Source organism: Typopeltis vanoorti, chromosome 4 (assembly GCF_054136105.1).
Source record: "Typopeltis vanoorti isolate ZY-2024b chromosome 4, IOZ_Tvanoo_1.0, whole genome shotgun sequence".
Taxonomy (NCBI): domain Eukaryota; kingdom Metazoa; phylum Arthropoda; class Arachnida; order Uropygi; family Thelyphonidae; genus Typopeltis; species Typopeltis vanoorti.
Genome location: NC_143552.1, coordinates 121720162 through 121747030, shown reverse-complemented (window position 1 = coordinate 121747030; position 26869 = coordinate 121720162). Strand labels below are relative to the sequence as shown.

Here is a 26869-nt window from a genome sequence, read left to right as displayed (position 1 = left end):
GCGCATTATTATAGATATGCTAATTAATAGATCACACTCATGTTAACGAAGGAATAATAATCCGAGCAATTGTTAAGATTATTCTTCAAAGCATTTAATAGCCATTTGCATCCTATAAAAGGTAGGATTCGAATGAAGAGTTTTCGAGAATAAAGCATGAAATTCAGACCGAAGTATACAGAATGAAGTTCAAATATGGAAACGAAAGGAAAATGATAAATAAAAGAGAATGATTAACAAATACTTAATTGATCTTTACAATATTTTGTTTTCTACAATTTGCTCTACTTTTGTTATATTCATTGCAAATATTTTAATTCGGATTGTTGCCGACGAATATATACATCGTTTTTTGTTATTTAATCGAAATCGAAGTTGCTGTGGTTTCTGCTGCTGGGATCAGAGAAGGGGCAGGAGAATCACCCCTATTTTTTCTATCTCATTAACATAATAACGACCATTTAATTTAATTAAATCTCTGAGGGGAAATGAGTGACTTTTCGTAAAAGAGATCTACTAAAACAATCGATATACCGATTTGTCTGCATTCATATTTTAAAATAATTACTTGATTATTTTTATTGCCTAATAAAACCAAAAGGTAAATAGTATTTTCATCGCATTTACAATAGAGTATACAAGGGGACCCCGTCCAATGTTGACAAACACACATAATTTAGTATATGTAATATGACATTTTAATTTTTTAAGTTACCTCATTAACCTCCTTAAGTACATAGCTGCTTAGAAAACTCAATAAAGTTCTTTTCTAAATCATGCATTCGGTTTTATATTTTTATTTATTTATATTTCTTCTCAATAGTGATTCATATTTTGATTCATAAAAACAGGAAAATTTATAGTAACATTTATCCATTCCTGCCACGCGACTCAAACAATGGTTTGAAGGTAGTCGTCTCCTTAGCTTTTCAGATAATAACAGGATATTTCGCATATTTTTTTAATAAAAATACATTTCGTTATTTGATATAGAAATTAACAAGGTATGAAAAAATATTGGCGAAGAAATATTGCCAATTTTCGCAACAAAATCATGCATTAAGAATTAAGAATATCCGTAGAAACCTGAACAAATCTTGGTCATTCTTAGTGAATACCGCCTATAAATAGTTTTAAAGGTTGGATTGGACACTAGATGTCATATCATTTGCCGTTTTACTGTAAAAACAAGAAAAATAGCAGAACTATTTAAAGAGAGATACACAGTAGTGGAACACGGAAATATCTACTAGCGATTATGTTTCAAGGTCTTTTGTAAACCATCAGATCCTGACAACAGCCATGCAAGTGTGTGTGTGTTATTTGTTTAAACACAAAGGAATGTGCAAATTTTAATAAAACTTACAAAGCAAATCTATATATATATATATTATATATATATATATATATATATATATATATATATATATATATATATATATATATATATATATATATATATATATATATATTCTTTTTCAGCCCATCGTCCATGGGCTGAAAAAGAAATGTCCACTTGCGCCTAGTCTATGCCTATTTGAATTTCAATGACGATCTCTGTTATTAATAATTAAATGAACATTTAAATAATCCATACACTTTTTAAATCTACTTTTTTATTAAACAATAGCATGCTTAAAAGTAAAAGATGGTATAATATATTTGACTTTTTCAATAAATAATTCTAATTATATTTCTTTTTTTTTCTAGTTTTTTGGAATTTTATAAAATTTTAAATTTTATAGAATATTTGCAAATTTTGAAAGAAAAAATGCTCTTTCAGTGAAAATAAAGGTACCTAGCATAATGGGAAAAATATCCACTAACAAGATTAATATTAACATTTTGTAAGAAAAAGTAATCAAAATAAAACCAAGCAAATAAATGTGCAATAAGCATGGCAATAAACTTCAGTTGTTTATGAGAATTACTTAGGTTAGCATCTGTGAAGAGTTTTTATTACATAAATATAAATGAAACTACCTGGTACATAACTTTAGGGATTATCCAGTACACAGGTACATTACTGTTCATACGAACTACGGCTCTCGATTTATTTATCTTGATTTATTTAATATCCCAAAATATAACTAATATCTGCTCATCTTGTTACGTAGCTCGTAAAATCTTCTTTATGGGACATGTTAAAGTCAAAAAAATAAATTTTCTAAGCGAAGTTTCCAGTTACTTAATTATGTGTGTGTGTATCCTTGTTATTGGCAATAAATCTACCTCCCCTGCGTAGATTTAAACAATCCCCGTTTCTGCTCGAAGCAACGGGATAATGAGCATCAACTGATGAATAGTGCTATTCGTAAACCTCACCCCATCTGTAACTATCCCAGATTATATTTCCTTAACAATAGACCGGGATTTATAAGTAGGAAGTACTGATTACTATGATGTAAATTATAAAGTAAATTCCATGGAATGTCTTAACTATAAGTTATGTTTGAAAATATTTGAAGGATTTTTCAGAATGCGCAAATTTCTCATAAATTTTCAGTTGTTATGGCTATGGAAAGTAATCACTCAATAACAGTTTTTATTTTATTTATTTATATGTTGTTTTTATTTTCCATACTGAAACTAGTAATATGAAATTTTAATTGTTATAATTTTATATTCAAGGAAATATCTCCTTTGTACGATTCGATACCGCTTTTAATACACGCGCAATGAGATATGCCATTCAAATGCATGCACATTAATACATGAGCACGTGTATAGTCTACATCATTAGATTTAGTTGTATAAATGGTCTTGATGTTGGAAGAAAATACATTTGTTTGTGAACATTATTTCTGTTCCTACGAAGTTGGTGTAGCAAAAGGTCTAACACGTTTATGGATATGTTGAAGGAATGGGTAATCCACCTTGACCTGCCTTCAAACCTTCATGAACTAAGGGATAAAATTTCACATTATGTCTAGCAGATGTCTCAAATCTTGTTCTTAAAGATGGCAGAGAACCTTTGCATGTGCTATGAAACTTATATTGAAAGACAAGGTACCCATTTCGAAGACGTAGTCTGTTGTCGTTAATGCTTTATTCAGCAAAGATTCAACCAATAGTTGTAATATGTACGTATTATCATGTGTAAACACATATTTCTTTGTTAATAAATCCATTTACTCCATAACACATATCATTGTAGTTATTCATTACTGTGGTTTATGCATCATACTGTAGAATGGTTTCCAGTATTACAAAGAAATATGGCTCAGAAAATTTCAAATGTTTCCTTTTTTCCCTAAGTAGTACTGTGGGCACTAATAACCAGATCAAGATAAGATAAGGATTCGTGACGTCATGAGTATGGAATGCTTGGAATTTTCCTGGAAGACACATTAGTTAATGACGTCACGTTGTGCCTTTGGTTCGAGTGTGGAATTGTGGGTAATTGTTGGTCGAGTATGGAATTCTGGGTACTGATAAGATCAGCGATGTTATTGTGTTATTAGAACAATGACGTCATGATTATGGAATGTTTGGAATTTTGCTGGGGGACACATCTGTCAGTGACATTACGTTGTGTCTTTTGGTTCACATATGGCATTCTGGATAATTGCTTGCATATCGAATTCTGGGTAGTTGTTTGCATATCGAATTCTGGGTAATTGTTTGCATATGGAATTGTGGGTGATGGTTAGAGATAAGATAGGATATGGAATCCTTGGAATCTCCCTGGGTGACACATCTGTCAATTACATCACTTTTGTCTTTGGTTCGAGTGTGGAATTGTGGGTAATTCTGGAATTCTCGATGATGTTTAGAGTTAATTTACTTTGAAATTTCCGTGAGGAGACCATCCATCATTGACGTTAAATTGATTCTTTGGTCCTAGCATTGAATTATGGATAATGGTAAGAGCGTGGAATTCTGGGATGTGTCGATATTTGTCAGTGACATGAGATGAACTTTTTGTTTGCATGTGGCATTGTTGGTAATGATTAGGAATTGGAATTCTGGGAGGATATTTGGTCAAGTGTTGGGGTCATTGCTTCGAGTGTGGAACTGTGGGAAAATATTTGTCAATAAATTGCAGTAGACATTTTTATTACCTAGAAATATTTCACAAGATTTGTCTCTTGCTATTTTCCTGAAGAAAGAAAAATTTCAAAGGGTTTTGGGTTCGCTCGTTTTTTTTTACTTTATGGGATACACAAAACAGTACAGTACAGCACAACACACACATGACGATCTGCAGCCTGAAAGAACGAATTGTTGTCAATAAACTGAAAATGCAATCGATTCTTGTTCTTTATAGATTTCTGTCCAATTTGAGGTCATTGAGTTGAAGTAGATAGGGGACGTTATTGTCGTGGATATGTGTGACTTCCTGTGTGTGTGTGTGCATCAGTTGTGGGGGTGTTTTGTTTTTGTTTCTTTTCAGTGGTGGCTTATGGATAATGGTTGTAGTATGGAATTCTGGGTGATGTTTAGAGTATGGAATGTTTCGAATTTCCTTGGGGGGAACACCTGTCATTGAAATCACATTGTATCTTTGGTTCAAGTGTGGAATTCTGGGTAATGGTTTGCATATGGCATTGTAAGTGATGATTAGAGATAAGATAGGGATAAGTGACATCATTGAGCTGATAATGGTTAGAGTATGAAATCCTTGGAATTTCCCTGGGGACCCATCCATCACTGACATCACATTGGGTCTTTGGTTAGGATGTGGAATTCTGGATGAAGGTTATCAGAGTAAGGAATCCTGCGTAATAGTTAGAGTATGTAATTCTGACAAGTGAGATGAGTTTTTTTGTTCGCGTGTGCATTATGGCAGTTTGATTTCGTTCCTGGCATTAATTTCGCTGTAGTGATTTTTTTTTAATTCAGTTATTATGTTACTTATTTTTTCCAACACAAAAAAAATAATTATTTATTATTATTTCAACTGAATATTAGGTCGGGTACTATAATTTTCAACTTAATTCCTCTGTTACAAATTCCAAAGTTTAGACTTTAGAACTTTCGTATTTTTCTTTGGCATTAGTAAGTTTTAACTCTCTGAGCAATTCACAATTGAATTCACTCATTTGAAGGAGACGATTAGTGTTTTCAGTTTAAAAGCAAAATAATTAATTACTAGATATCAATTTTCCCCACTTTTTTCCCCTTCATTCCCTGTATTAATTCAATAGAGTCAGCTGTACTTACAGAAACATTATTTTCGAACAAAAACATAACAAGTCTCACAACTGACCAGCCCTTTCTTTTCCTACATGGAAATGGACAGGAATAAGAATCAGGACCTCCTGACCCCAGACCCTAAAGTGGAAAACATTCACAAGCCTACCAATGAAGAACCCAAAAACTGAAAAGCAATATCAATAGAAGCAAGCTGATATTATAAAAGCCTATCCAGATATCGCTACACCTGAGGGAGTCCGTATTCCTTCTAGAAACTGCTCGGAGCCGATATATATCTTGTATCATCTGAAGCCTCACTTCCAATTCTTCCCTCCAACTACAAGAAACTATACCACTTCCTCATGTCAGTGCCTCCAACTTTGCCCTTCATATATTCATCCTCAACCCTCTCATCTACAAGGCTGCACATGCCACTCCGTTTTCAGCGGAATCTTCCATATAAATCGAAGTGTGCCAAACTAGATTCCGACATACAGTGGAGACTATACCACTTCCTCATGTCATCTTCCATATAAATCGAAGTGTGCCAAACTAGATTCCGACATACAGTGGAGACTATGAAATAACATCTTGCCAACTCCTTCTAAGCTCTACAAATTCCAGTTCAGAGAAACGGATCTGTGTCAATTCTGCGAAGTTTCAGGTACCTTGGAACACACATATCTAACTTGTCCTGTAAACAAAACGATAATCACTTATGTCCTCAATACTGCCTCTAGTACCTGTAACTACGCAACAGCCAAGAAGACTACTGGAATTTAGTCCATTCAGAAGAGAACAGACACAGAATATGCAATTTCCTCTTGATCTGCGCTAAGGCTGTCATCTACAGCTTCTACCTAAATCACACAAGAAATAACCAGCACCCACCCATCCATCACGCACAAACCCTCATGTGTAGCCTACGTCGTAAACTACAAAGCTGGCTTTCACTGGTTTCTTTGTAGAAACAAGAACTGTTTCTTTGTTACTACAAAGAAACAATAACTGTCGCGAAATTCATAGAGACGTGGAATCCTACTGGTACCCTGTTCTGGATTGCCAATCTGAAATATAACTAAGAGTGAAACGGAACTATAATGTTGATTCATTTATTGTACAGTATATCAGAAAGGAAAATCTTTCTTTCTCTGTAAAATATATACTTATATACTTATGATATGTAAATAGTCCTTTTGTCACCTATCTTCCAATGTATATTTTATCAAGTTAAATAAAAAAAAACTATCTATTTTTCTCAATACTCAAAATGCAATAGATCCTTCATAGATTCTTTGCAATCTCATCAAATATATTACTTTTGCAAGAATCCCGAGCTGCTTCCCATAAAACAGACAAGCAGTCTAAAACAAAGAGACCATTCAAACTGCAAGCATACTACATCCTGGGGACTTTCTCACCCAACTGCTTATCAGACATACAGTTCATAAGACTAAAAATGATTTCAGATTACTTGACAATTTATTTTTCTTTAATTTATCTTTTATTAAGATATTATTTATATCTTAATAAAAAGATATAAATAAATATATCTTTTTAATAAAACGATTATACGCTTTCAGGTTTTGTAATAGATATGTTATTAATGTTTCATAAACTAAAAAACAATAGTTTAAATTAAAATGTAGATTTTGAATGTTTGTTTTTGTATTTTATTTGTTCTACCACATGCAGTGATTAAAAAAACTTCGCTTGTACCTGGTTTTGTAATGAAGTTTAAAATGACCAATATCTGGATTTTTTAGTGGGTATAAATTATGGGAAGAAATGGTTATCTTTTGTACTTTTACTAAAGTTAGACATAAGTGATATTTTTTAATCTATTCTCAGTCATTTTATCACATAATGTGGGTGTAAGACTATGACCTAGCTTCGTCAGCTGAAAGATAACAGAGTTAATTTCCTTTTGCTTCTGTTGGCCAATTGTTCTCAATGTAAGCTAAGGTCTGGTTTTGATGATATTAGGTTGTCAGTTAAAAGAGTTTATCATCCAAACGTTATCATGAAATGGCTTTTTTACCATCATCTCTTTTGTTCGTCGAAAAATAAATTTTATTCATAAAAGATTCAAAACGTTTGCATAGAAACGTTCGCTGTGATATAGGGATGTTTGCTGTGATATGGGTGAGATAATCAGGAAGCTAAAAAGAATAAGAGGATGTTAATAAGAAAAATAAAACGATTGTACACTTTCAGGTTTTGTAATAGATATGTTATTAATGTTTCATAAACTAAAAAACAATAGTTTAAATTAAAATGTAGATTTTGAATGTTTGTTTTTGTATTTTATTTGTTCTACCACATGCAGTGATTAAAAAAACTTCGCTTGTACCTGGTTTTGTAATGAAGTTTAAAATGACCAATATCTGGATTTTTTAGTGGGTATAAAGTATGGGAAGAAATGGTTATCTTTTGTACTTTTACTAAAGTTAAACATAAGTGATATTTTTTAATCTATTCTCAGTCATTTTATCACATAATGCGGGTGTAAGACTATGACCTAGCTTCGGTAGCTGAAAGATAACAGAGTTAATTTCCTTTTGCTTCTGTTGGCCAATTGTTCTCAATGTAAGCTAAGGTCTGGTTTTGATGTTTTATTAGGTTGTCAGTTAAAAGAGTTTATCATCCAAACGTTATCATGAAATGGCTTTTTTTACCATCATCTCTTTTGTTCGTCGAAAAATAAATTTTATTCATAAAAGATTCAAAACGTTTGCATAGAAACGTTCGCTGTGATATAGGGATGTTTGCTGTGATATGGGTGAGATAATCAGGAAGCTAAAAAGAATAAGAGGATGTTAATAATAATCCGTGACTCTTGCAAATTATGATTTCCAAACTGATCTTCGTCGAAAAGCTACGTAGAATGTCTTTCTTAACTATTCTTTCAGGAATAGGTGGTTAGTCTTATGGGTAAAATATATTTGTGGGGTATTAATTGCATGCGTTATATATATGTGATGAAAAACCCGAACTTGGGAGGAAGCACCCTTCCGCCTCCATATGAGACCGCATAACTCTCTTTTAATTGAAAAGCCCGAATAAAGTTTCTTTGTTTTCTAGTGGGGATCGCAACGAAGTGTTTCCAATCGTAGGGCTTCCACAAAACCGACTGAGTTGTAAAGATTATTTTAAGAGACAATTAGTACATTCATATTACTATTATTAGAACGATATGGGTTGAGTAACTAGGAACCCTACTCCAGAGACCAAACACTGAAACCTTTTAAAGGCACTTGAAGCAGGCAATAAACACGAGGAGTCTTAACTCGGGCAATGTCCCTCATCGTGCTGCTAAATGTAGTCAGAATAGTCCATATCCACGGCGGGATTCGAACCTGCATCCAGTTGGCAAGAGAGCATGTAAACGAACTATTCGACCAGTCATGGCTACAGTACGAATTTTCTAGTAACGGTGTGTTAAAGAATAAAATAAAACAGTATGAAAAGGAGGTATAAAATAAACTCAGAGTTAATGAAATGTGTTATGCAAGAAAATGGAAAACCATATAATTATTTTATATCATCATCAAATTCCTGATGCGTAACCTGAAAGAGTGTTCAGGTTATAATGCCTGAACTAAATGATTAAGTTTGCTTTATTATTAATTTTCTATCTACAAGTTTCCCCAAATGAGTCTATTGCTTGTCAGCACACCAATAATGCCATATCTAACATTTCGTGCTCCTAAGGGACTTCTAACTGAATCAATCCATCGAGACCTTGGTCTTCCTCTGGGTCTCTTTCCTACCATTGTGCCATCAAACACTTGTTTGGCTAACCTTTCATCATCTTTTCTATTTAAGCGGTCACACCACCTTAGGTCAGCTCTGCTGACACATTCTTGAATGTTAATAATGTCAAGTTGTTTTATAATATCTTCATATTTAATATGACTGTGTTTGATGCCATCGATTCACTGCTCTAATTTTTCTCAGAACCCTTATATCTGTGGTTCTGTAGTCTTTGATCAAGTGCTTTATTTATAACGCAACTCTCAGATACATAACATAAAACTGGTTTGAACACTGTCATGTATACTGTTAGTTTGGTGATTTGACTAATCTCTCTCTCTCTCTCTCTTATTCCATATAAATTTATTCAGCTGGCTACCCGCCATACCAGATTTGCTTATTCTGTTGTTTATTTCTATATTTAACCTTCTATCTTCACTAAAAACTGTGCTTAATTGCTGAAATATTTTACTTATTCTACATGATCTCTATTCAGAATGTAGCTGAAGTTATCTATGCTCCTGCCTATTTTCATAGTTTTTGCATTATTATTGATGATTTACATGCCAAATTTGTTAAAGATGTTATTCAATTTAATTAGAGAATCCTGGAGACTTGCAGTTGATGTTTAGGAGTATAACATCATATGGATATAGCAAAGAGCTACGTGTGACATTTCCAATTCTAATATCAGGACTGATGCCACTCTCTTTCATAATGTGATCCACAGAGATCATAAATAAGATGGAGTTAATGTGCAACCTAATCTTACGTGTGATTTTACATCAAACCATCTTCCTGTATTTCTTTCAGATCTCACTGCCTGCTGACAATTTAAATATAGACTAGTTAATACTATGTTAAACATAGGCTTGAATTTTTAGCAAAAGCATTGATCGAGATTACAAATACCACTTGCTCCTGTGTATATGTTTCCCTGTAAGTTAAAAAAAACAGGCTAATATCAGCACGTTTTAGAATGATGTAAAACGTACCGCGTTGATCCAGTTCTAACTCTTCTAAAAAGTGCTCTGTAGGGCTGAAATCTAAACTGTGGTCTAGCATTTGCTTTCCCATTTCCTCAACTAATTATCGCAAGCGGCCCTTGTAGTAGTGTTAAATTGTGAATGAAGCCATGTAATGTAATTTATTATTTTTCATTCACATTTAACATGGCTTATTAAATATTAATCATGGTTTATATAAAATTGTTTATTATTCCTTAATTAAGAATTACTAATTAAATATTTACTCAAAATCTGACCTGCTATTAACTTATAGAATAATAATATGTTTAGAATTTTGTGTAACTAAATATATATGGTGTAACGTAAAGTGTTAATTTATATTTAACTGTATACGTAATCAAAAAGTTAAAGAAGTAGCTTAAATATTCTGTTGTTTTATTTTGTGAAATATTTAATGTTATGTAATCACTCATGAATAATAATAGACCATACATTACATTAGCGAAATGTTTACGTGCAGTCTGTTGTCATGGAGACGCACGCGTAAACAACCACGAGTGGAGTAGAGCGTGGCGTTCGAACGTAAGGTGGGAGTGAAGGTCATATAGAGATAGAGATAGATATATAGAGAAGAGGGAAGGTCATAGGGAGATAAGAGAGAGATAGAGAAGAATTATTATTAAAGAGTGAGGAGAGAGTTTTGCGGAACCAAGATTATATAATCCTCAGGGCAGAGATTTATGAGTATAGTGTTCGGAAGTGAACCTATAAGTAGTGAAACATAAAGTTTAATGTTATAAGCGAAAACTGCTGTTGTTATGAAGAAAGGTTGATGCCGTAATCAGATAAAAGGAAACTGGACAGTCAATGCGAAAATTCTGATTAGTTCTAGTTAATCTGGATTACGATTAAATTCTATGTTGCCCTAGGAAAAGGTTATATTGGTTACTTGGAGAAAAGTGAACAGGAAAAGATATTAGTACCTAATTACTGTTGTTTGGAATAGTGAAGTGCGACTTACAGTAATACAGTTTAAACTATGGAGAATATTTGTTATGTGTGTTCCGCTAATGTTAATTAAGTTAATTCATAAGTGCTCTCTCAATAATTTGATGTATTGAAGAATTTGTCTGGTAAGAGTAGTTGTATAAGTTTCTCTATTCTAGCATTAACTGTAATATACCTCCAATGCTCAAGGTCCGGGTATATATTTGCTTGGAATATAGCTTACGTAGTTTATTGCCTGCTGTGAATATAAACATTGAGCTGATAGATTTGTGAAGACTGAATAAGATGTGAAATTGTTATATTAACTTGAGATAAGAAGATTTGTGTTTTTGAGACTGTGAATAGTATATGAAAGTTAGAACATTGAATTTGCATCAGTGACCTAAGAAGAACTGTTAAGTTAATTGTATAGTTCCATTTTAAAATAGAGTTCTTGTATTTGTTAACCATATCATATATTAAATGTTTTATTTTGTTGATCTAAATATTGTGTTTGCCTGAATTCCTTATTATTGCACCGTTCATAAATATTCGAATCTTGCGGGAACCCCAAGTAAAATGATAATAGATGATTCGGCCTAATGAGATGACTGCTAGCCTAATTTGGAACTGATCCTACTATTTATATAGACTAATCTAAGAATAGGGTGGCGCAGTATAAATATAAATTTCCGTACTTTTGGATCGGTGATCATTTCGTAATTAGTTGTATTATTCATAAAAGTGACTTGAAACTAGATAGATTTAGAACACGACAGAAAGGAGTCGTCACGACAAATGGCGCAGCAGTCGACAGGATGTGATTTAATAGGTAGGAATTAAATTTAACAACTATATGATAAGAAATTGAATTTAAGTTTAGTGATAATAATCGTAGAATTACTCCCTGAAATTTTAGAAAGTGAAATAATTAAATCACAGTGAACTGGTTATAATTTGGACTCAGGCAAAGATAAAAGTTAATTTTAAAGTAAAAAAATTGAATTAATTGAGATAGTAATTTATTAATCACTATGGCTGTCACATCAAGCTCTGAAATGAATGACAGTGAATTCTTTCGTACGGTAAACCCTCAACAGGTTTTTCCCCAATATTCAGGTGAAGAATCAGATGATGTACTATTTTTCTTTACCTATGTTGAAAAACGTAGAGAAATTGCAGGTTGGACTGATTTTCAATTGCTAGTTCTCATTAGAAGTAAATTGGTAGGTAAAGCAAAAATATTTTTGCATTCTTCTCCAATACTTCGAGAAACCTTAGAATACAAGAAGTTTAAGGATGAACTAATTACTAAGTTTTCCCATACTAGGTGCTACGTTAAAACCCTTACAGAACTCCACAAGTGCATGCAAGATGACAAAGAAGATGTGACTAATTATTATAACAGATTGATGAACATTGCTAGATCTATGAGGGTGTCCCCTACAGAGAACCCTCACTTAAATTGGATTGTGTTTCAACAATTTCGACTGGGACTTCATAAAAATTTAAGAGAGATTATTTACAAAAAAAGGGCTGTCAATTTAGAAGCATGCTACAGTCTGGCCAAGCAAAGAGAGAAAATATTGGAAGAAATGCAACAAATATGCTCCATAAGACAATCACTCACTCAAGATTGTAATGATCAACTCACACCTTCACCAATTCTTGAATACCTTTCAAACTGTAAAAAAGGGAAAGAAATTAAGAATGAGGAAGTCAATGAAGATAACTCTATCACCTTAACTAACAAACCAGATTCACTAGACTACGATTTCCATAGAATGCAAGGTGTGACGATGGCCAAGGAGAATGGCAAATTGCCTTTAACCCTTGTACAAGGTCTGATTGGAAAAATTCCGTGCAATATTCTGTTAGATACTGGAGCCCATATATCAGTTATTTCTAACTCTATGGTGAATAAACTTGTTGATAACTTTTCTGATAACATCACCCTGATTCAGAGACCAGTGAAAATCACGGGAATTGCTAAAATTGAACTGATTGCTACAAGAAAATTAAATGCTGAAATTTCCATACCTTGTTTTCCAGTGGAATTTTCACATGATCTCATTATCCTTCCTGAAGTTGCTGATACAAATGACCAAATCATACTAGGACTAGATTTCCTAGAAAAAAATAAATTCATGTGTGACTTTGCCTCCGAAACCATTTCCCTATGTGGCGTGAGTCATAAATCAATATACAATGAAGACAATGAAAGGAAACTATGTGACAAGATGGAGATTGAGACCTTAAACCTTGAAGACGGATTGAGTGATAAGAAAAGAAAATTATTGCACGAAACTCTTAATTTAGCAGAATCAAAAACTGATAGAGCAGAAATAAAGAACTTCATTCTATTAATGTTTCAAAAATACCCTCAAACATTCACTGAAGATATTAGCTCATTAACTTGTACAAACAAGGTAGAACATTCCATTGAAATCACTTCAGACACGCCTATCTATACTAAGCAGTACAAAACCCCTCTTAAATATCTAGATAGACTTCAGATCCTCCTAAATGATTATGAAAAGGCTGGGATCATAGAAAAGTCTAATTCCAGATGGAATAGTCCTTTTTTATTAGTAGAAAAGCCTGATGGAAGTCTCAGATTTATATTAGATCTGCGTGAGATTAATAAGGTCACTAAGCCCATTGACTTTCCTCTATGTAACATAGAAGAACTTCTGACTAGTCTAGAAGGAGCAAAATATTTCTCAAAATTAGACCTGAACTCTGGCTACTTCCAGATACCTCTTAGAAAGGAGGACAGACAGTTTTTTGCCTTTACCACTCGATGGCAAAAATACCAACTCTTTCGACTTCCTCAGGGGGGGGGCCAGAAATTCAGCTATGAGTTTCCAATGTCTGATGAACACTGTACTCTCAGACATGTTAGGAAAGGGAGTCATATGTTTCCAGGATGACCTATTAATTTACACCTCAGATTTAATATCACATGAAGAAATTTTAGATAATGTATTAAATAGATTAAATTTGTCACGTCTATCATTGAAGTGCTCAAAATGTAAATTCTTCATGAGAAAGGTTGAATACCTAGGACATGTTGTTAGTGAGGCTGGAATAATCCCTACTCAAGAAAACATCTCTGCCATTCTAAGAGCTAAAATACCCACTTCCGTGAGACAAGTACGAAGGTACTTAGGAATGGTAAACTTCTATAGAAAATTTATTCCAAATTGTTCTCAAATAATGGAGCCCATAATTAAGTTGACTAAAAAGGGAGAAAAGTTCATATGGGGAAAAGAACAAGAGTCTGCCCATAAATCTTTAAATTTAGCATTAACTAGATCTCCTGTTCTCACTCATCCCACTCTTGGAGAACCCTTCTATCTTGCAGCAGATGCCTCAAATGATACTATTGCAGCTGTGATAGAACAGAAGAAGAAGGAAGAAATTAGGCCCATTGCTTTTCTAAGTAGAAAACTATCTGCATCAGAAAAAAATTACTCAGTTATTGAAAAAGAAGCACTAGCTATTGTACATGCCTTAAGGAAATTCAGATACATGTTACTAGGACAAGAAATTTTTCTAAGATCTGACCATAAACCCCTAACCTTTTTATCTACGATGAAGGATAAAAACCAAAGGATTATTCGATGGGCATTAGAATTACAAGAATTTCAAATACAGATTTGTTATATTCCTGGAAAACTCAATGTAGTTGCTGACTACTTATCCAGGGCACTAGATGATAAAGTAGATGAGGATATCAGTGCAGAAGAAAAGATAGTGAACTTGATAGCCGAAGAAAATGAGGGACAAGAAAACACAAGGAAACCCCCACACCTTCAGAATTGGACCAAATTCTCCATTATAGAAGCACAAAAATTGGATCCTACATGGGGAGAAATATATCGACGAATCAAAAATGGGGAAGGAGTCTTGGAGGAACACACGTTTTTGCAGTCCTTATTTTTGGATGAAGATGGCCTCCTGATGGCAAAACATGATGTCACCGGAAATTGGAAGAACAAAATAGTAGTTCCTACTGTCATGATACCGTGGGTGTTATATACCTTTCATGATGCTGATCTGGCAGGACACCAAGGGTTTTTCCGGACATGGGGGAGAATTAGAAATAGATATGTGTGGAAGGGAATGAGACGAGATGTTGAAAGTTATGTGTTTTCATGTCATCTATGTCAAAGAAAATCAAATTATGGAGGAAAGGCTCCTCTTCAACCTTTCCCTATTCCTAGTCGCCCTTTTCAAGCTTTGGCCATGGACATTATAGGTCCACTCCCTACTACCTCTAAAGGAAACAAGTATATACTTGTTGTAATAGATATGTTCTCTAGGTTTCCTGAAGCCACGGCAATGAAGAATCAAACTGCGCAAACCGTAGCTGACAAGTTGTTCAAGATGATCATTTCAAGATATGGAACCCCCCAAACACTTCTCACTGATCAAGGTTCAAACTTTACAGCTGAAGTTATGCTTCAATTATGCAAGTTACTGAAGATAAAAAAGCTTTTCACTACTCCTTATCACCCCCAAGGAAATGGAATGTGTGAAAGGATGAATCGTACGCTGAAACAAACCCTATCCAAACTTGCTGATAATCACTTATATAATTGGGATAAGTTCCTTCCGCACACCCTTTTTGCTTGTAGGACAGCCCTGCATGCTGCCATAAAAGAAGCCCCTGCTGTAGTTTTATACGGTTTTGAACCACTGTTTCCCAGTGACTTCAAGAACACGCATGCAAACTCAGGATTCCCAGACATTGATCAGTATCTTAACAATATGATCTCTGAAAACAAAATTGCATATGATCTTGTAGCAGAAGCCAGTCAAAACAGCTCACAAAAGGCTAGAGCGTATGCTAATAGACTAAGAACCTATAAGGAATTAAAACCTGGAAGCTTAGTACTTTTGCGACAAGATCATAGTAACAAGAGAACAGGAAATTTTGGAAAATGTGCAATAGGACCTTATGAAGTTGTTGAAAAGACATCTCCTGTCAACTTTCGAATAAGAGAATCTACAGGAATGAGAAGAACTTTAGTTGTCCACTCAGACCGACTGAAATTGTACAAGAGGAGACCTGACAAATTAGTCTGCCTAGGAGATTCTCTAGAAGCAATATTGGGAAGGGAAAGGAATTACCATAGAAGAACTAATTACAGACGGAACACAAATATTACAAAACAGCCAAGACACAGTGATACTAATACAGAGCATGAATTGAATTTGGAAGAGACGATCCCATACTACAGACATAAAAGACACGCGGAAATTGTTAATGACAGTAATAAGAAACTTAATAAGGAACACGTTATGAATAAATGCACAAATCATGATAAGGAACCAAATTTCATTCAAACTAGGTATTATTTCAGAAATCGAAAAGGAAATATGTAATCCAATTTTTTTTTAAAGGAGCCTAGTGTCAGAAGAAAAATTTTTCTTATAATAAAAATTTTTCAAAGAAAGGGTGAGCCTATGTTAAATTGTGAATGAAGCCATGTAATGTAATTTATTATTTTTCATTCACATTTAACATGGCTTATTAAATATTAATCATGGTTTATATAAAATTGTTTATTATTCCTTAATTAAGAATTACTAATTAAATATTTACTCAAAATCTGACCTGCTATTAACTTATAGAATAATAATATGTTTAGAATTTTGTGTAACTAAATATATATGGTGTAACGTAAAGTGTTAATTTATATTTAACTGTATACGTAATCAAAAAGTTAAAGAAGTAGCTTAAATATTCTGTTGTTTTATTTTGTGAAATATTTAATGTTATGTAATCACTCATGAATAATAATAGACCATACATTACATTAGCGAAATGTTTACGTGCAGTCTGTTGTCATGGAGACGCACGCGTAAACAACCACGAGTGGAGTAGAGCGTGGCGTTCGAACGTAAGGTGGGAGTGAAGGTCATATAGAGATAGAGATAGATATATAGAGAAGAGGGAAGGTCATAGGGAGATAAGAGAGAGATAGAGAAGAATTATTATTAAAGAGTGAGGAGAGAGTTTTGCGGAACCAAGATTATATAATCCTCAGGGCAGAGATTTATGAGTATAGTGTTCGGAAGTGAACCTATAAGTAGTGAAACATAAAGTTTAATGTTATAAGCGAAAACTGCTGTTGTTATGAAGAAAGGTTGATGCCGTAATCAGATAAAAGGAAACTGGACAGTCAATGCGAAAATTCTGATTAGTTCTAGTTAATCTGGATTACGATTAAATTCTATGTTGCCCTAGGAAAAGGTTATATTGGTTACTTGGAGAAAAGTGAACAGGAAAAGATATTAGTACCTAATTACTGTTGTTTGGAATAGTGAAGTGCGACTTACAGTAATACAGTTTAAACTATGGAGAATATTTGTTATGTGTGTTCCGCTAATGTTAATTAAGTTAATTCATAAGTGCTCTCTCAATAATTTGATGTATTGAAGAATTTGTCTGGTAAGAGTAGTTGTATAAGTTTCTCTATTCTAGCATTAACTGTAATATACCTCCGATGCTCAAGGTCCGGGTATATATTTGCTTGGAATATAGCTTACGTAGTTTATTGCCTGCTGTGAATATAAACATTGAGCTGATAGATTTGTGAAGACTGAATAAGATGTGAAATTGTTATATTAACTTGAGATAAGAAGATTTGTGTTTTTGAGACTGTGAATAGTATATGAAAGTTAGAACATTGAATTTGCATCAGTGACCTAAGAAGAACTGTTAAGTTAATTGTATAGTTCCATTTTAAAATAGAGTTCTTGTATTTGTTAACCATATCATATATTAAATGTTTTATTTTGTTGATCTAAATATTGTGTTTGCCTGAATTCCTTATTATTGCACCGTTCATAAATATTCGAATCTTGCGGGAACCCCAAGTAAAATGATAATAGATGATTCGGCCTAATGAGATGACTGCTAGCCTAATTTGGAACTGATCCTACTATTTATATAGACTAATCTAAGAATAGGGTGGCGCAGTATAAATATAAATTTCCGTACTTTTGGATCGGTGATCATTTCGTAATTAGTTGTATTATTCATAAAAGTGACTTGAAACTAGATAGATTTAGAACACGACAGAAAGGAGTCGTCACGACAGTAGGAACTATAACATGCTTTATTGTTACATAAAATCATCACGGGGTAGACAACACAGAATTATCCAGAAATTCATCATATTTATTATCTCGTCCCAGTTGGCTACGACCGTCTCACAGCCATGCATGCACCATAAAACAGTATAAAACCTAGATTAAATAGAGCCCTTTATAGCATGTAATTTGTATGCAAAAGTCGTTCCATGAATCTGCGGTTGTGTAAATCACAACTGTGATGTTCTACAGTAGGTCAAACCTCTGTTCGTTGTGCTATAATCTCCAGAACTGATTGATGACTTATATAGAAGCATATATTAACACCTCGCTTAAAGTCAGTTAACAGTAAGCCATTTCCCCATTTTCAGTATTGAATAATTCTAAATTAAATTTGCAGCCTGGTGAGACATTGACATCTCTTACAGATATTCACTGATGATGTATTATTTCAGCAGAAGAGATGTGTTCACACAGATTTACAATTTGCTAATTTTATGCAAATTTATTATGATGATCTAATCAAGAGATTGTCATTTATTTATTTCTCTCTCACTCATGTAATAGGAATGTATGAAACTATGATCTAATTTCATCTCTTCAAAATACATCTGGCGTAATGTGTAGTATTAATTTAGACACTTCAGAGGATAATCAACAACTTAGTTTGAATTATGCATTTGGGTTATTTAAAATTTTTTATTATTCACTTGATTTATTTTTTTGTTGTTTTGTATTGTTAATACTTTTGAGAAGTTATTTTGAATCTTACTTTTAGGCTTGAAACTTTCTCCTTATTTTATTTTTTACTGTTACAATTCTGGTGCGTGAATGTGGGATACGGGTTCGTATCCCACTTCTGATAGAAATTTGCTAGGTTGCTTGGTTGGATGATTGAGGAGATAGCATACATGTTCTCCGACCAACGGACAGTGGATTCGACTCCCCCTTGTAAATATCAATGTTTATGAAAGTATTAAGGTAAAAGACGATTTTCTTTACTAAGCTTGAGACCACTCATCACTACTGAAGGTCAGAAGTTGCTTAAAAAATATAGTTTAAGTTCAACTAATTTTAACGCTACCAGGAGCACATAATATGTAGTCTAATGAAAGTATTATGACCACACACTCCTGTATATCACATTAGGTAATCAACCTGTCAGGTAGCACATATTCCGGTAAAAATCAGTGCACATAATATTGGACGTATGCGATATATTATTCATTCAAAGTTGCCGATCAACTGGGACAAGGAATATGATCTCACGGACTTAGAAAAAAGGCACCACTTCACTATTGTAGACTACCGGATAAGAAATGACAGTGTTTAGAAAGTTGTCAATATTTTAAATTGCTTGCGGGTGCTTTGGTTAATATGTTCCAATAGTGGAACGCACTGAACAAAACATTAATAGTCGCTCAGCCAATGTTCGACTCCCACCCCTCATTGAAGCTTGTGCTGAAGATATGCGCAAGTCCATAGACGAAAACGTATGGAACGCTGAGCATGGAATTTAATCACCGGATGAGTAGCTGTATTTTACTGACCTAATCAAACGTATTGGCTTCCATATGGACGCTCTAAATAAGTAGCCGCTCAAGGTACTCATAATTATGTCTAATCATTTATGCCTGTATCTACAATTTACATCAGAAAGACGTCACTGGACAATTGAAGAATTATGATATATAAGTACATAGGTGAATGTTTTCTTGGCAATCTCTTGGAACAATGATACTAATAGACAGCACTATGAATGGTACAAAGCACCTGTCTATTAAGACTAATCAAGTACACCTCTTCATGTACAGATTGTTACCACAGGTCACTTCCAACAGGATAGGGAATAATATATATACTTCATGTACAGTTTCTTACCAGAGGGCACTTCCAACAGGATAGGGAATAATATATATATATATATATATATATATATATATATATATATATATATATATATATATATATATATATATATATATATATATATATAGTCATTAAATATCTTTTTAAATAAATAAATTTTTTTTTTTTTCGGATAATCAAGTTATTTTATAAACTTGGTTATTTTAATTCCTTATCCCAAGTATGCAAACAATTAAGTTTGCGCCTGAAACAAAGTTCAAGTCTAATGATGGTACAACACCAGGGCAACTCATTGTAAAGGTGGGTAAAGCTCTGATCACTATTCTTGGTATTTTCCCATAATGTAAAGCACATCTCACTAGAAGATGTATTATTTTATTACATATATATTCATATTTATATATACTGACTATAACTGAGACTAGAATAATAATTAAATTTACTCAAAACGCAACATGTTTCATCGGATTGTCCGACTTCTTCAGGCGTGGGAACATAGATAGCAAGTAAACACTATAAGAAACATCGTATCACTATTAAACGACTATTACAAAATCAGTTAGCTTTGAACTGCTACAGTCCGTGTTGAAGTTCTATTGCTAAGTAGCTGCGTGCGTCTGATTTCACGCGTGTGCCAATATCGGATAGCAGAGCTGAAAGAGTCCGGTAGATTATAGCTGAGGTGATTATTTATGTGATGAGGGTCCATAACAATTTCCTTAGACTCGACTATGCGTCGCTCCACCTCGTCACGGCATATATGAAGGTTTGAGGTTGTTGTCCAGTTTATCTCATGTTGACGGCCTTCATCATTTGTGTTTACTGAAAATAGTACATGGCTTGACAGGGCACTTGCTATATATAGTTCACCAGAAAGTGGTTGAGAATGAAAAAGCTACAATACTCTGGGATTTCAAAATCCAGACTGACAAAAGCTTGGAATGTAATACACCCGATATCACAGTGGTTGAAAAAAGTGAAAACAAGGGTTTTCAGTTTATCGAAATATCAGTACCAGAAGATAGTCCGATTGACGACAAAGAAAATGAAAAAATTACGAAGTATCGCGATTTGCAAATCGAAGTTGAACGAATCTGGCAAAAGAAAACGAAAGTTGTTCCCATAATAATAGGTGCTTTAGGCGCCATCCCTAAAACATTGAAAGAACATCTAGAAGCACTCGAGTTATATGGATTAAAAATTGGGCAGCTGCAAATCACTTTACTCTCTCTCTCTCTCTCTCTCTCTCTCTCTCTCTTCATATATGAGTACACAACGTGTCCTTTCACAGTAACACTTTTCTTATGTGGTTTACAGACACACTGTATGTATCTGTTATTTATTTGAAATAAATAGTAACGAAACAAATATATTTATTTATTTCTCGCATATGTAGCTTAGTGGAGGTATTGTGTGCCGTCTGCACAGCAATCTCACATAGAAATAAGGTTAACATGATTTTTCAAAACGTTCGCATTACTTGACATACAATCGATATCTGTAAGAATAACAAATTGATTGATACTCCTCGTAAAGGGACTTAATAGTAGGGGAGAAAGTAATGCTGGGACTTTAGTTTATATGAAACGCATTAATGTACGGAATCAGTTGTAAACTGCTACCTTCATGAGTAGTGAACTTCTTCCGATATACTTTCAACTCCTACTTGGTGACGATGAAATTACTCTCTATCAACTCTAGCAAAATTGACCGCACACAAGTGAATTTCCAGTACTTGAGATTATGGCAGTTGTCTGCAGTATCCTCATAATCTTTATTCTATTCACAACTGCTACAAAGTCATTTACCTCCAGCGATTTACAACTGATTTGCACAGGTTAGCTGAAAAAGCTACCCCAGGACCTTTTTTTGGAAAATGAAAAAGAAAAACGCACACCTGTTAATTTATCTCTTGAATTGCTAGCTTTTATCTATATGTTGTTGAATTGTATTTACTATTATGATTATTATTATTATTATATAAGATGTCTCCATGGAGTCAAAAGACTGATTGCGGGAGGACCCAACCTTGACATACTAACCGTTATTCACACAATACCTGTCAGACTTCCCCTTAAACGCATTCACAGATGAAGCATTCACAACCACCTCTGGCAACGCATTCTACCCATTTACAACCATTCAAGCAAAACACTAGTCCTAACACCCTTGTTAATCACACTCTTACACAATCCCCAGGGATGATCCCTCGTTCTCTCACTTCCTGCACTGGTCTTAAAAAAGGTTAGCAGTATCAATCCTATAAACCCTTTTAATGATTTATATCATATCTCTATCATATCTCCTTCCTACGTCCTCCTCTCCTACGTCTATCAGATAGTTTTTGAAGCCCACAGACCTTAAATCTATCCTCGTAGGAGACATCCCACAGGCCTGCAACAATTTTCATAACTCCCGCTCTGAATCTATTTCAACATCACCAAGAAATCCAGGTGACCAGATCTGTGCACAATAGTTTAAATGAGGTCTCATTAATGCTTTATAAAGTGCGACAATCACACCGTTATCCATGATTGTTAGTGTGTTCTTCAATAACCATGTAATCTGATGTGAAGGTTTGGCAACCTTTGCAATGTGCTCTCGAAACTTAAGTTCTCTGTCCACAATAACACCCGAGTCCCTAGCCTCATCAACTTCTTGCAGTTTAGTTCCATTAATATAGTAAACAGCATGTGATCTCATCCTTCCGAAGTGCATCACCTTACACTTGGCCACATTAAACAGGCAGCTATTTAGTTTAGCCCAAACCGTCAGACTATTTAAATCATCCTTCAAGATATCCACATCATCTGAATTAACTATCGCTCCTCCCAGTTTTGCATTATCAGAAAACAAGTAGATATCTCCTTTCAAAGTATTCGCAATATCATTGATGTACAAATTAAATAACAGAGGACCAAGAACTGAGCCCTGAGGCACACCACTAGTCACCTGCCTTCTACTGGACTCCGTTCCACCATAAACCACTCTTTGATATCTATTCACTAGCCATCCTCTAATCCAAATCACTAACCTCGGATCCATACCCATTTGCTCCAATTTATGCAACAGAGTTCCATGCGAAATCTTGAAAAATTGGTTCATTTATTATTTGTTTACTTACATGTTTATTTTTTCACACTATTTCATTTAATTGTTATTACTCAGTGCAGAGTGTCGTATTCCATGATTATGTTTCTTTCCAAACCTGATATAAAGTCACTCTTGTGACGCTAATTCCGAATACCTCTATTTCTGTTGTACACCACTGGTATCCAAAAGCTAAGAACGTACTAATTGTTACCTGTGTATGAAACAAGTTTCATGACTACGGCCAGATGTGGACATAAATTTATTGCTAGCATGCTAATAAATTATATTACACAAAAATGTATTATTGATTTCGTACAAATTAAACTGTAATAAAGTCAGAAATTCTCTAAGGGTTAAGAAAATCGTAGTTTCCTCGTAGTTAAGGAATTAATGTATAATGGGTACAGAAACTATACGGAGAGAGATTTCATTATGGAATACGTCCATCTCGAACTGCGATGCAACTCTCACAAAGTCGTACCACGCTTAGCACCAATGGTCGACCAGCAATGCGTCCCAAACGTGTCCTATAGAGTTGAGATATGGAGAGCGTCAATGGATGACAATTCCATACCACACCATACACGAGAATACTACTGCTCGTGTACGATGTGGACGTTGCATTTTTATCCATAGAAATGAATGCTTCGCCTTGAGCACTACAGCACAATCGAACATGACGTTGAAGAAGTTCGTTGCAATATTGTTCACCAATCGTAGTCACTTTTTCCAGCACTTATAACTCTGTGCGTTCATTAAGCATCATGTATCCATACACCTTGACCTCAGCACCTCAGTAACGATCGCTTTCAAGAACATTCTCGCAACGATAAGCAGCACTACTTTCACGCGAGATCAAGTGTCGTCTAGAATCGGAAGAAAGACTAAAACGATTGCCATCTGTGAAGAGTACATTAGCTCATTGGTGTCTTCTGCAATTTTGTAGACAAAACTGGACCAAAAAATTCTGTCTTTTCATGTTCCGTGGTACGGCGAGGACGACCTCTTAGCAAATGTCTGGAACACATGCTATTTGTCTGAAACGCTGCCCAGATCCTGAGTACAACGCTATGTGAGATTTCAAACTCTTTGGCAATGTCAATAATGCTGCGGGAATTTTTAATTCCAATAATTCCTTCCCGCTTGAAATAATCCATGTGATGTATCTGAAACCTTATAAGACATCAAAGTTTGCAACTTCATTGCTTAACGAAAAGAACTTCCTCCACAGATAATTCGTTTAGCGCAACCATTTGTCTTTTTTCCCGTTGAGTGCAACCACGTGATCCTCTTTGCATGAGATTGGAAATTTTCAGTGTTTACCTGTGTACAGCTTTCTGTTCGAAATCGTCATTCATACAATGCGCCACAAGCTGATTCTTCTGAATGTGTGGTGTTGGAATATTGTTCGTCCTCATTGGACACCAGTGTATGGAGGTGTAAAATAATAATAATAATAATAATAATAATAATAATATTAGTTATATTGTAGTGTATTATACCCAAGCTGATTAGTCAGTGAAATGAATTGATTACTTAACATATCTGGAATTTTATATATATTGCCTGGAATTATATATATACAGGGTGTTCGGGATAAATTTGACAGTTTCGTAAGGAAAAAGAAAATCTTCTTTGTATCTATTAAATTTAATGAATTGACAAAAAACCATTACAGGCGGAGTTAATTACAATACTATCAACAAGATTTACTCAAAATAACCACCATTAGCATCGATCACAGCTTCAATTCTGCTTCGGAACCTCGAACAAGCTGATGCTACAGTCTCCCTGGGAAGGGCCGCAAAAACTGTTTTAATTTTATCCATTATGTATATATACAGGGTGTTCGGGATAAATTTGACATATTTATAATTAATTATATTTTTCCGTAAGTTACATGTATTAACACACACTTCTCTTCATTTAAAAGTTTGGACCCTTCTTCATTCATATACAAGATGTCAGAAAGGATGGATAGCTGGAACCCACCTGAATCATGGAAGAGAATAACTTGTATCATGATGATTCGTGCCCGCCATCAAAATAAGGATATTACGACTGCTGCCCAATGCTCCCTGAATACAGTAAAAACAATCAGGCATGAACTAGAGACTTGCAATGGTGACTACGAGGATGTAGCAAGAAGAAAGATCCCTAGCAGACGATCTGATTGCGTTCGTACAGCAGAATTCCTCGCAAATCTGCAGGAACAGGTGTTGAAGAACCCTGGCATTGGAATTCGGGCTTTGTTCGTGGAGTTGCTAACTGTAGTCAAGCCCTGGATAACAAGGGTAGCCAATGGTAGGCCGTATGTATGGCAGCAGGATTCGGCCCCTTGCCACACCTCTGGGAAAAGTCAAAAATGGTTGTCTGAAAATTTCTACGACTTCACCAGTCCAAATGTTTGGCCTCCAAACTCCCCAGACCTTAACCCCATGGATTATTTTGTATGGGGCGCAGTTGAAAAAGACACCAATCGCACTTCCAGTAATACAAAAGCCCAGTTAATGGATAAAATTAAAACAGTTTTTGCGGCCCTTCCCAGGGAGACTGTAGCATCAGCTTGTTCGAGGTTCCGAAGCAGAATTGAAGCTGTGATCGATGCTAATGGTGGTTATTTTGAGTAAATCTTGTTGATAGTATTGTAATTAACTCTGCCTGTAATGTTTTTTTGTCAATTCATTAAATTTAATAGATACAAAGAAGATTTTCTTTTTCCTTACGAAACTGTCAAATTTATCCCGAACACCCTGTATATATATATATATGTATATATATATATATATATAATTTTTGGATATTACTTTAAATATCCAAAGTAATATGCAAAGTAGAGAACAAATTCTTAAACCAATCCTTCGACTTATAATATTCTTTTCTCCAGCATATGAATTTAAAGCCGATTAATTTCCCTTACACGGTCAGTTCTTGTACCCTAATGATATGTATTTTAACTTCTAGTATGGAGACAGGCAATGCCAATTTAAGTTGTTTTCCTTCTTTTTTGCGCTTGTTTTACAAACAACGCATTTACTGATTCTGATATACTGTTTGCATACAGTGGATTTGTTCCATAATATGCACACTCCAAATTAATACATAAAACGCTCAAACTAAACCTCAGAGGAAGAGGATTTCTACGTAAGACCGATATTAATTTTGTTTCTACCAGTTTTATCTTTATGTTTGAATGTAAAAATCGTATTTTAATCAGGAAAAATATTTTCCACATTAATTAATGTTATTATATTTCATCTACTAGGGTAGTGCATCGATGACAAATGGAAGTCTTGCCGGATACAGCCGAGGTAAGGTGAAATTATATCATTCTCTGTAATTCCTTTTAAAAGCCGGTCGAATATGATGTAAAATTTTAATCAAATAAAAACAGGTTCAATTACAATATGCCTAACAAAAATTGATTCATAATGCAAAAGAAATAGGATATATCTGTAACATTCCTTGTGGATTAATTTTTTAAACAACATTATATCCCATAATTTAAATCAAGCAGTTGTAGATCTTTTTCAATAGAATGCAGTTACTGTTTAATATTTAACCGCTTCCAGAAGTTTGATAGTCATTTAGCAAGCTCCCAGAGTTCAGGTGATTAAAAAAAAACAAAGGTGTTTATTTCATGTTTATCACGAGTGATCTCAATTTGATCATCGCAGTCACCAATTACACAGTTTTGTTTAAGCTGCAATAAGTTCACGCTTGGCACAAATCTCAGTAAAATCCGCGTGTCCTCACCAATATAATTATATTGAAATAAACATATAATAATAAATAAAAAATAACTTCGTGGGTAATGTTCATAAGTTCTTTTACAAATTAATTTGTAAATATTCATTGGAAGACTAATTCACAATTGCAGTTTTCATTCAGAAATAAACCGTATCTCTTAAACTGTGAAAAGCAAACCATTGTGTCGCAAATACATAACT

General features: G+C 34.2%; 1 pseudogene; it reads left to right on the top strand.

The window, feature by feature from the left end:
• Positions 1-26869, top strand: part of LOC150107647 (metabotropic glutamate receptor 4-like) — a 461121-nt pseudogene that overhangs the window by 147296 nt on the left and 286956 nt on the right.